Source organism: Schistocerca nitens, chromosome 6, assembly GCF_023898315.1.
Source record: "Schistocerca nitens isolate TAMUIC-IGC-003100 chromosome 6, iqSchNite1.1, whole genome shotgun sequence".
Taxonomy (NCBI): domain Eukaryota; kingdom Metazoa; phylum Arthropoda; class Insecta; order Orthoptera; family Acrididae; genus Schistocerca; species Schistocerca nitens.
In genome coordinates, this window is record NC_064619.1 from 750,565,777 (window position 1) to 750,575,124 (window position 9,348).

Here is a 9,348-nt window from a genome sequence, read left to right on the forward strand (position 1 = left end):
TATGTAAAATACGACTACACAAGCACTCTCCTCCACTCGCTGCCCGTCCTGTGCAGCAACTGCGATATCGCAGAGAAACCGCTATTGGGAGCCACACAGTCTCTCGCCATGCCGACTGTGAGATCACACTGTGCACAGAGAAGCTGGTATTGGCCGTCACACAGTCCGATGACAGGACCCCTGCACACTGCTGGATGAATGGACTAACTGTCAGAGGCAACTCCCTTTATTCTCATGGTCCCAAACAAAGCATCAGCTGATGCATTCCTTTGACTGGGGAATTTCATACATGCTCTCTTTCTCTCTCTCTCTCTCTCTCTCTCTCTCTCTCTCTCTCTCTCTCTAGTGGTTGCTTCCTCCTTGTCACCCTTCTCTCTCCCCACTTGTGGACTGGTGGGAAAAGCTCAGTCAGCAGCATTGAGCTGCTGCACTGGAAGGATCTTATGACACAAAATGGGTGGTAAACTCGACCAGTATATTTTTTATTTATTTAAACATTAATTAAATTGGTGAGAACTATTGGGTTGCGGTTCTGTTATGAACTCACAGAACAAAGGGGAGAACTGACACAGCTGCCATATCAAAACTGACAGAAAATGCTCCACAGGATTCAACTAGATCGCTTAAAATGCTCACCACCACCTGGCTAGTTCGCTATTCAGCCACCCAGAGGGCGCTGAGAACACCACCACAGCTGCAGGCAAGTGCTGACTAGCCAGAATCTTTTTTTTAAGTCCAATGGTCGGGCAAGACGGCTTCTGTTCGGCCACTCCTGCCACTGGCCACGACACACTGCGAGACAAGCAGGCGTGATTTGGGTCTAGGGTTCTAACTGCAGTTCCACCACCCCATACATAGACTCCCCAGTTTAAAAAAATTTCACTTTAGTCTATCGGAAATGAGGATTTCGTTGTCCTTACACCTCAAATTTATCATGCAACATATACATTCCTCCCTTTTATATCAGTTATTCTCGAAGACAGAAGAAATTGGACCATACATACGTTTTCAGGTCAGTAAAGCATCGCTACTTGTTATGAAAATCCTGTAGAACAGTATGGCATAGGCTGTGTTTCCTCTTAGTATTCTCTTTTCAGATAGAAAAATCTGTTCTTATCAGCTTAATATCTGTGATGTCCTGCATAGCAGGACTGGAATACTGAACTTATTTTTGGCTCAACACGGAGTGCTAAGAGCGTGCTCTGCCTCTGTCACAGCTCGCTTCCTCACTTTCAAACTCCCTAGAGGTAATAAAATGCCTCACCACCTACGAAGTCTCCTAGGAGAGCAGCACAGGAGAATCGTGAATATCAGATTAATACTATGTATCGCTTTAGAAGTGCGGTAATATAGCGGATTTTATTAAGATGTGTAGGTGGGAGACCGAAATTTCGTTAAAAAATATCACTGCAACGAAAAATCACATGAGAACCACTCCGTCTTGTGAATAATACCCATGGTACTTCAAGTCTCTGGTGGCTTTCCACAGGCTAGGTACTCACTTCTTACCACACCAAAGTGGGTAGTAACCATCGTCAAATAGCTGAAGATCCCCAACGCTAATTACGTTCCATCTGCCCGTTGTCTTGCCATGCTGGTGGAAACAAGTCACCTACAATGCCAGTATACTGCTCCTGTACTAATCCTACTGAGACCTGTCAGTGTACTGGGGCAGCAGGATGGTTCCGCCTCTTCTCCCACCGAATGGTGCCTCTGACTGCCGTCCCCACTCCGCCACCAGGTCACATGCGGACAGCTGCCAGTGCCGCCCCGCCACTAGGTAGCAAGTCTCTGCTCACACGTTGCGCTGTACCGCTCACGGGTGACCAGCCACCGCTCGTCACAGCTGTTAATAATTCCAGACTCACAAAAGTCCTCCTATCCTTCCCAGAAGAGTGGGTGGTTAAATGTCACTGGGGTAAATACCAAGATGAACCTCATCCCACCCGCAGACCGAAATATTGTGAGATGTGTTTTCGAAATATACTGTAGAGGCTGATCCAGTGAACAATAGCAAAGAATCCATCCCAAGCTGGCTGATGAAGGATTCTACTATCAACAACCTCCACTTCACATAAGGACCACGAAGATACGAGAAACTGGCGTTCATATGGCTACATATAGACAGGAAAGGAAATGACTAGCAGTGATATAGGGTACCCTCAGTCACGCACCGTACAAAGACGTGCAAAGTATGCTTATAGAGGGAGATGTAAATTTTGTCTATCTGTTAAGGTATCAGTCCATCATTTTATGGGCACACAAAACTCACAGAAGAAAGTTATTTATCGAGAAAATAGAAAACGGTATTTCTGCTGTTGATTGTCTCTTAGTAGAAATCTTTGTATTAGTCCCTAATTTTCGCATTGCAGTCACTTCGCAATATACGTGTGAGAGATTGTGGTTTCTTTGCTAGAACACTTAGAAGAAGTGGCACAGAGCTCATCTCGAAACTTCCATTTCATCAGCGTATCGTGTGTCTGCTACATTCTCACGAAACTTCCAGTCTTCAGTACATAGCATTTGAGTCCATGTGATTTCTACGAGTAAGAGGTGTCCGCTGCCATGTCGCAGACCCCTGTTTATTCTCTCGAAATCGCACCACGTTCCATTAGTTAGGTTATCTAGTCCTCCACGTGTCACTGACTATGCAGAGAGCTGTCACAACGACAAAAATAGCCCACCAACGTACAGGAGGAAAGTCACACCCATGCAGAGTACACGTGGACTGCAAAAAGAAGATCAAAAGCATAAATCTAGAACCTGTACAGAAAACTGGAATAGAGATCTACATAAAAAGCACTTTCATCCTTAATTTGCTTATCAAAACCACACATTACAGTGAGAGCTTCGGGAAAGGTAGTGGTCCAGATTGCTGTACATACCGGTACCTCTAATACCTAGTAGCGCGTCCTCTAGCGTTGATGCATGCCTATATTCGTCGTGGCACACTATCCACAAGTTCATCAAGGCACTGTTGGTCCAGATTGTCCCACTCCTCTACGGCGATTCGGCGTAAATTCCTTAGAGTGGTTGGTGGGTTACGTCGTCCATAGACAGTCCTTTTCAATCTATCCCAGGCATGTTCGATAGGGTTCATGTCTGGAGAACATACTCGCCACTCTAGTCGAGCGACGTCGTTATCCTGAAGGAAGTCATTCACAAGGCGTGCTACCGATATGGTTGCACTATCGGTCGGAGGATGGTATTCACATTTCGTACAGCCGTTATGGCGCCTTCCATGACCACCAGCGGCGTACGTCGACCCCACATAACGCCACCCCAAAACAGCAAGGAACATCAACCGCGCCGCACTCGCTGGACAGTGTGTCTAAGGCGTTCAGACAAACTGGGTTGCCATGAGACACGTCTTCGACGATTGTCTGGTCGAAGGCATATGCGACACTCGTCGGTGAAGAGAACGTGATGCCAATCCTGAGCGGTCCATTCGGCATGTTGTCGGGCCCACCTGTACCGCACTGCATGGTGTTGTGCTTGCAAAGATGGACCTCGCCATGGACGTCGGGAGTGAAGTTGCGCATAATGCAGCCTATTGCGCACAGTTTGAGTCGTAACACGACGTCCTCTGCCTGCACAAAAAGCATTATTGAAAATGGTGGCGTTGCTGTCAGAGTTCCTCTGAGCCATAATCCGTAGGTGTTGAGGAAGATAGAATGAGGCACCTTTCAGTGACAGTCTTTCAATAAACAGGATCGTATTGATATTTTTATGGTCAGAGGGAGCATTTTTCCGCTAGTTCCGTTCTTTTTACTGCTGGAGCAGGGCATATAACTCATATGAAAAAAAATGTATTGGTCTGGAAAATTTAGAAAGATTTGTTTTTCGAGAGAGTCCGCCTTGAGCAAACCTCAATCTTTTATTTTTCTTTTTATTAAGCAGACATGTTCTGCTCAAGTTTCAGCATCATTCGACGGTTTCCGTTACCTTCTATAAACCCCCCAGGGGGCTCACGGTTCTTTTGTGAGTACGTGCGTGGAGAGCGCGGGGCCCCGAGCTATTGCAGCCTCCCTTCTTTCCAGGGCTGCATTTCCTTGCCCTTCCCCTCCTTTCCTCCCCTTGCTCCTTCCCCTTCCCCTTCGCCCTCTCCTCTCCCACTCTTGGTGTCCTTGCTTATGTTGGCCCCGCTGTCCTCCTGGTTATGTTGATTTTGCAATTTTGCTTTGTTGCGTAATCACCTCATCCTTTTGGCACTCCCTGGTCCCCTTCTGGGGTTTGACCTCCATTACTAAATTTATCTTCCGTAGTGTGAGCCATTTTTGGAAGAGCACCTTATCTAGTGTCTCCGACGTGTGCCCTCCTAGTTCATTCCACCATTTCTTTCACGTTGTTGTCCGATGTTAAGGTGCATAGCCAGCACGGTAGCCAGCCCGTGTGGTGGGTTCGCTATGTACTCTTTTGGTTGAGCCCCCTGAACACACAGGGATCACACCTCTGATACCTGAGCTGTGACCTCCTCATGTAAGCCTAGGAGTGGTTGCTCGTCATCCTGGAGCATTGGAACTCCCGGCAATGGCCGACGTGCCAGACGGCCCTTGCTGTGGCTGGGTGGCGCCCTTGAGGGGAGCCCCTGATCGAAGTGGGTGGTATCAGGGCGGATGCTATGCAAATGAAACGCATACAAGTCCGAACTCTGGCCGTTCTTCTGCCCATGTCTCTCTGCATAGAACTGATTCTTCTAGTGCTGCTTCTCCTGCCCCTTCGGCCTTCCCTTCGGTGACTACCCCCTGGGAGGAGGGTCAGGCCCGTCGGCTAGGGGCGAAACCTTTCCCCCGCTATCCGGTTTGCACCAGGACTGATGAGGATACTATCACCAATACCAAACCTTTATTCTTTGTGGAACGCATTGAAGAAAAGTTTGGCGAAGAGGGCTCCCTGAGCAAGATGCGGTCGGGTTCGTTGTTGGTCAAAACTGCTTCAGCTGCCCACTCTGTGGCCCTTCGTGCCTGTAACCATCTTGGCACAATTCCTGTGTCCATCACCCCCCACCAAATATGGTTCAAGGTGTGATTTTTCACAGGGACCTCATCCTTCAAACAGATGAAAACTTAGGGACAATCTCGGATGGCGCGGAGTTCACTTTGTTCGGCGTGTTCAGAAGGGTCCAAAGAACAATCGAATTGATACTGGTGCCTTTATCCTACCCTTTGAAGGGGGTAATCTCCCTAAGAAAGTAAAGATTATGGTTTATTGATGTGACGTGAAGCCGTACATCCCACCTCCTATGATGTGTTTTAAGTGCTTGCATTTTGGACACATGTCTTCCCACTGTTCGCAGGCCCCTCTCTGTGGTGACCGTGGACGTCCACTCCATGAGGGGAGTTCCGGTGTTCCCCCTCCTGTGTGTGTAAATTGTGATGACAATCATTCTCTACGTTCGCCAGATTGCCCAGTATATAAGAAGGAAAAGAAGATACAGGAGTATAAGTCCCTTGATCATCTAGCCTACACTGAGGCTCGTAAGAAGTATCCACGTCTTCACACTGTGTCCATGACGTCTAGTTATGCTTTAGTTACATCTTCACCCATTCCTCCACCTTCCTTACCCCAGACCTGGACCCCTCTCCTCCCCCCCCCTCCCCTGCCGCTCCCACACCTTCTCCTCTGGGCGCTGCTCCCTTCCCCATCCGGAGAAGTGTCCCACTCCTTTGGCGTCTGCCAGTCAAAGGTGTCCCTCCTGCGATACCCCTTCCCAGCACCTTCCAGACCAAAGATCTGCTGCCACGCGACGACTGTGGGAACCGGGATCTGTTGGCCCCCAGGTCGCCCGATCTCTTTCTGTTCCCGATCTTGCTGCAGCAGGCTCCTTTATGCCACACAGCCTTCCTCAATCTCAAACAGAATAGAAGAAGAAACATAAATCTCGGGACAAGGAGCGTCTGGTGTCACCAGAGGTCCCATCCGCGACTTTACAACCAGATTCTGCCCTGTTGTTCATGGATGTCGCCCCCTCCTTGTTGGTGAAGGCTGGTGACTCGGCGGTATGACTGGCTTTAGCCTGTTCAACCCCCATTTGAATCATCATTCTGTGGTTATCCAATGGAATTGTAATGGATATTACCGTGACCTTCCAGAATTGAAATCCCTTATTTCATCTTACTCTTCAGCTTGTGTGGTTCTACAGGAATCTCATTTTGCTGATGATCACTCACCGACCCTCTGTGGGTTCTGTGTTTTCTTTCGAAATTCGGTCGGCCCCCTGCGGGCTTCTGGCGGCGTTTGTACGTTGGTCCGTACAGACGTTGCTAGCACGTGGATTCCACTTTAAACTACATTGGAAGCAGTTGCTGTTAGGGTCCACCTGGACTCTGAGTTTGTAATCTTTGTCTCCCTCCTGACAGGACTCTTCCACCTGCTGCCTTAACTGTCCTTCTTCAGCAACTTCCTCCTCCCTTCCTCCTTCTCAGGGATTTTAATGCTCATCATCCCTTGTGGGGCAGTGCCTTTCCATCTTTACGAGGTCTTCTCATAGACCAGTTTATTACAGACCACGACTGATGCCTTCTTAATGATGGCTCCCCTACTCATTTCAGTGCTGGTCATGGTACCTTTTCTGCCATTGATCTTTCTCTTTCTTCTCCCTCCCTCCTCCCTTCATTACACTGGTCACCACACGACGACCTTTGTGATAGTGACCATTTCCCGTTGATTCTCTCGCTCCCTTCCCGCTCCCCGATGGACAGGTGACCTCGTTGGTCTTGCCAACGCGCCGATTGGCGTCTATACACAGCACGGGTCGTGTTTTCTCCCACTTTGTTGGGTTGTATTCTGACGTCCTACGTGACGTGTCTGACGCGATTGTTCGCGCTGCTAGCCTTACTGTACCCCGCTCATCTGGATCATTTCGCCGCTGGTAAATTCCGTGGTGGAGTACGGCCATTGCCATCCGTGATCGCCGTCGATCTTCGCAACACCTTAAGAGGCACCCATCCGTCGTCAACCTTATTACCTCTAAATGCCTTCGCGCTATAGCCCGTTATTTAATCAAACAGAGCAAGCGGATGTGTTGGGAACACTTTGTTTCTTCCCTCGGTTCTACTGTCCCTATGTCACGGGGATGGGCTACACTCACTCTTTCCAAGGTTGCCATCGGCAGTCCACCCTCCCAGGCCTTCACCTCCCAGATGGCCTTTGTAGAGACCCGTTGATTCCTGCAGAACATCTTGCGACCCATTTTGCAACAGCATCAGCAGCAGCCTCCTATCCGGCTGCTTTCCTTCACCAGAAACAGCTGGCTGAAGCTTGCACCTTATGTTTTACCGCTTGTCAGTCATAGTCTTACAACGCACCTTTTACTGAATGGGAATTTCTTTCTGCACTTTCTTCTTCTCCTGATACGGCCCTTGGCCCAGACTCCATTCATAACCAACAGCTTCAACATCTCAGTGATCCACAACGGCAACATCTTCTTCGGGTGTTTAACCATATTTGGCTCCAGGGTGACTTCCATACTCAGTGGAGGGATAGCATCGTGGCTTCTGTACTTAAGCCTTGTAAGAACCCCCTATTTGTTGAAAGCTATCGGCCAATTAGTCTGACAAATGTTGTTTGCAAGTTACTTGAATGGATGGTAGCCTGTTGGCTCAATTTGGTCCTCGAATCTCGGGATCTATTGTCCCCTTACCAGTGTGGCTTCCGGGAGGGACAGTCTCCGATTGGTCATTTACTTCGCTTCGAATCCGCAGTTCAGCAGGCATTTCCCAGAGCCGCCATTTGGTTGCAGTATTTTTCGACCTTCGCAAGGCCTATGACACGGCCTGGCGCCATCACATCTTACTTACACTTCATCAATGGGGTCTCCGGGGCCCACTCCCGATTTTTATCCGCCAGTTCCTGTTGCATCGATCGTTCAGGGTTCGAGATGGTACTGTTTTTAGCTCTTCACAGACCTAGGAGATGGGCATTCCACAGGGTTCTGTACTGAGTGTACTTCTGTTCCTCATTGGTATAGATGGACTTGTGGCCTCTATCGGTCCTTTGGTCACCCCTGCTCTGTATGCGGATGATTTCTGCATTTGGGTTAGTTCCTCTTCGGTGGCTTCTGCAGAGCGGCAGCTCCAGGGAGCTATACAGTGTGCCTCTGCATGGACCCTCTCACACAGGTTTCAATTCTCTTCTTTAAAATCGCGGATGGTCCATTTCTGTCGCCGTACTACGATCCACCCTGATCCAGGGCTCTATCTTGATGCACAACGATTGCCTGTGGTCACACAGTTTCGTTTCCTGGGTCTTCTTTTCGACAACAAGCTCACTTGGCTCCCCCATATCAGACTTCTGAAGGTAGGATGTTTCCGTAAACTTAATGTTCTTCGCTTCCTTGGCCACACCTCTGGGGGTGTGGGCCGCTCCCTCCTTCTCCGCCTTTATCGTGCTTTAGTTCTGTCTCGCTTGGACTTTGGTTGTCAAGTTTATGGTTCAGCTGCTCCTTCCACACTGCACGTGCTGGATTCAGTCGACCATCATGGTACCCGTTTGGCCATCGGTGCCTTCCCTACTAGCCCTGTTGATAGTCTGCTGGTTGAAGCTGGGATCCCCCCCCCCCTTTTCTGTTCGGCGGTCCCGGCTTCTGGTGTCTTATGCAATCGCTGTCCGTTCCTTTCCCACTCATCCTTCCTATTCTATCCTGTTCCAAGACCATGGACGTCGCCCACCTGATTCCCACCCTAGGGCGGGTTTACCGGTTGGGCTCCGCCTTGCGTCTCTTCGCCGTGATTTTCAGCTTTCTCCTTTGTCCTGTCTTCCACGCTCCCTCCCCTCTACCCCCCCCCCCCCTCGGTTAGTTCCACGGCCCCGAATTCGGATGGATCTCCGCCAAGGTCCGAAAGATTCTTACACTGATGGCTCTAAATTTGCTGATCATGTGGCATATGCCTTCACGTCCTCTGCTGGAACGGAAAATCATCAGCTGCCACCTATATGTCGGGTGTTTACTACGGAATTGATGGCAATTTACCATGCCCTTACTCTTATTAAACAGTTCCAACACAACCTCGTTTTCTTATGTATGGACTCAATGAGTGCCCTTCTGGCCATTGACCGGTGGTTTTCGCTCCATCCCTTGGTCTCTGCAGCATCCATGACCATCTCGCTGATCTTCACCATGCTGCTTGTTCCGTTGACTTCCTCTGAGTCCCTGGCCATGTGGGTATCCCAGGTAATGAGCTTGCTGATCGTTTGGCTGGGGAGCAGCCACTTACCCCACGTTTTCTATAACCCCTTCTGCAGCGGATTTACGGCTTCATATCATATCCCACTTCGCACAGTCGTGGGCCAACTCTTGGGAGGCTACCACCCTGTCTAATAAACTTCTTGCGATTGAGGTGACACCAG

The 9,348-nt window shown here is 49.3% G+C and overlaps 1 pseudogene; it reads left to right on the forward strand.

Moving 5' to 3' along the window:
- The first annotated feature begins 1,079 nt into the window (after nucleotides 1-1,079).
- LOC126191717 (U2 spliceosomal RNA) lies at nucleotides 1,080-1,230 on the forward strand (annotated as a pseudogene).
- The last annotated feature ends 8,118 nt before the right edge of the window (nucleotides 1,231-9,348 follow it).